The following is a 2,961-nucleotide window of genomic DNA, read 5'->3' on the forward strand; positions in this document are numbered from 1 at the left end:
CTGTGTCAAAGTCAAACCAGGAAGCAGCTTTACACCATCCACTGGATGTTTTTAAATATTATTTTAGATCCTTTTTGGCATTTTTTGCCGTTATCTGACAGCTGTAAGTGCAGAGAGACAGAAAACATGAAGAGAGAGAGAGAGAACTGGGAAGAGAGAGGGAGGTAATGTATGACATGCAACAAAGGCCTGCGGCCAGAATAAACCGCAGATGTCACAGTTATGTGGTAATGCATCTTAATCAGTAGGCAACTGGAACAACCCTGTATTACTAAATTACTATTGGATGTCTAAAGTGTACAGCTTTGTAATATAATAGGCTCTAAAGTAAAATGTATTTGTATTTATGTGTTTATTTTACATTTATTTTGTACTTTATGTGGCTATGTTATTGTGTACTTCCTTTATTGTTCTGTAATCTGATCTCTTGCTTGCTTTCTATGCTTTTACATGTTATTTTCTATATTTTTCTTACTGTCAACAATTCCCATGTGCAGAGCCAAACAAACAATGAATCAATCTACTTACAATTATTGTGTGTGTGTATCCAAAGTCTGATATATCTGTGGCTCAGGAAGTAGAGCAGGTTGTCCACTAATCGGAAGATCAGTGGTTCGATCCCCGGCTCCTCCAGTCCGCCTGTCGCAGTGTCCTTGGGCAAGATACTGAAACTCAAATTGCTCCTGATGGCTGAGTCATCAGTGTGTGAGTGTGTGTGTGTGTGTGTGAATGTGCATTAGATTAGATCCTGATCCCTTGGCACCTTGCATCAGCGTGTGAATGTTGACAGTGATTGGAAGTATAATGTAATGCAGTCCATTAATCATATCTCATTCTTCATTGTAGAGGTCCGTTGTTGGCCAAAAACCATTAAAACTTAAATCAGTGAACCACACTGTTGTACTGGGTGACATGTTCCTTCACCCCGAAGAGTTCTGGCACCTTGTTTAGAAAGAGTAATAACAGCGATTACAGTTACATACTCTAGAGAGTAGTTCTGTGTAAGGCAGACCCATTGCGCCTGTGCAGGAACGCGATTCCCTTCCCAGCGGTTCGCGAGCTGTTGTACTACACATCACAACCTCTTGACTTTGTACTGGTTATTTTGAATGTACAACGTAGCTCAAAGTCCAGAGGTTGTGATATGTAGCACAACGAGGTAGCGAAGGTCTGTAAACAGAATGGCGTTCCAGTGCATGTTTTATTCATACAGCCCAGAATCACTAATTTGCTTCAAAGGCGCAACAAACCACACCGTCTATCCCTCGATCCCTATGTGTTTGTGTTTATGGGCTGTTGATAGCTTACTGGCTAAACGGTTTTTGTATGTGCACAAGTTATTTTAACAGTTTCGAAACAGCTTCAGGTACATTACCGCCACCTACTGGACTGGAGTAGAGCTGATTTGCATGAAGCCTGAGAAAAGCAAGATGGACTGTGATCATTGTAATGTGGCTAAATGTAAACAAAAGTGTTTTCAAGACACTTGAAATGATGAAATAAGGGCCCAGTGTTTTTCAATGAGAATCACTGAATGTCAACATGAAACTTGAAAAGTCTATCTGTAAGAAACAGGCTTTATAAATAATGATTATCATTTATTAAAAATACACATTTACTATCTTTAAAACAAATGTTGTACTGATGTCTTTTCTAACCGGAGGCAACATTTTTCCCCAACTACAGTACTGACTCATGTGCGAAATAAAGTTTAACAATGAATGACTCCTGAGACAAAATGTTCCCAAACTGAGATGTGCCATGAAATGTGACATTAAAGCATCCTGGAGCTCTTGCCCTAAATAATGTAATAACCAACCGGAAAACCAGACATGTGATGAGACTCTCAGGGACGAAGAAAAAATGTCTCCACAGGGTTGAACGGCTGTTCGATCACACAAAGGAGCATCTGTGACTGTATGTTTAGAGGCCTGCAGGGGATTAACTTCAGCTCAATGGGACAGTGTGTTATGTTTATGTCTGTGTACAATATTGGCTGAGTGACAATAGAAGCAGTGTAACTGAATGACTGTACCGTAAGTGGGACAGGCCGGTGGCTCAGCAGGCTTGGACAACACGCTCGGAGCCGGCGGCAGTTTGAGCCTCGCTGTTGGCTCCTGTCCCGTATCAGCCCCCTTTATTCCCTCAAAAATAAGCGTGAAATGTCATGAAAATAATCTTCAAAAGGAAAAAAAAGGTTTGATTATACCACAAATATTAAAAGTTTTATCAGGAGCAAATTTAAATGTCAGAGCAATTTTTCTGGGAAAATTGTGTTATTTATCGTGCTATTCCACACCTCCTTTTTTTTTTCTTTTTTTTTTTTAAAGCTCTGTCTTCCTCTTTGGTGCTGATCCCTGCGGTGTTTCTGCACTGCGCTGTTACATTCGATACCCTTTTCTTTGCCTGTTCATCATCTCTGGTGGCTCACATCACATGCTGTTAAAAACAAGTGTAAAAAGCATCACTTCCTGTAGCCTCACTTGCACTCAAATAACACTTTGCACTTCTGCAGGTCAAAGCAGAATGAACACATTGATGTATAATGAACTGTGTACACTATATATAACCCTTAACACGAGGTCCTAACTGTACTTCTGCTTTACAGAACTGTCGTCTGTATAAACTATACCTTGTAACTCACATACAAAAATGAATGAACAGATATAGCCTGAATAGATAGCTTGAGATTGTATTTGTTGGAACTTTGTTTCCTGATTTGACTTCAATAAAATGGGAGCATGCAGAGTAAAATTAAATTTACCTCGTTAAAGTAATTTTGTTTGCAGTTAGGGCTATTTTTTTCCTACTCTATACTTCTTAAAGGGTCTCAAGCCAATCCTGGCGAGCAAAAGAAGGTCTTTAGGTAAATATCAGAAATGATTCTTTTCCTCTCACCTGGAGGGGTGTGTGGCAGGCTGAGCCCCGGCAGAAGACCAGAGAGAAAGTAAACACACTTGT

General features: G+C 40.0%; 1 long non-coding RNA gene across 1 annotated transcript in view; it reads right to left on the reverse strand.

The window, feature by feature from the left end:
- Positions 1-1,334: 1,334 nt before the first annotated feature.
- LOC122981065 overlaps positions 1,335-2,961 on the reverse strand; it is a 1,741-nt gene continuing 114 nt past the window's right edge. Inside the window, exons 1-2 of the long non-coding RNA XR_006403152.1 lie at positions 2,899-2,961; positions 1,335-2,439 (exon numbers count right to left, since the gene is read on the reverse strand). The exon at positions 2,899-2,961 is cut by the window's right edge and continues 114 nt beyond it. This is a non-coding gene — a long non-coding RNA (uncharacterized LOC122981065). The remainder of the gene's footprint in view (positions 2,440-2,898) is intronic.

This window comes from Thunnus albacares, chromosome 4 (assembly GCF_914725855.1).
Source record: "Thunnus albacares chromosome 4, fThuAlb1.1, whole genome shotgun sequence".
Taxonomy (NCBI): Eukaryota; Metazoa; Chordata; class Actinopteri; order Scombriformes; family Scombridae; genus Thunnus; species Thunnus albacares.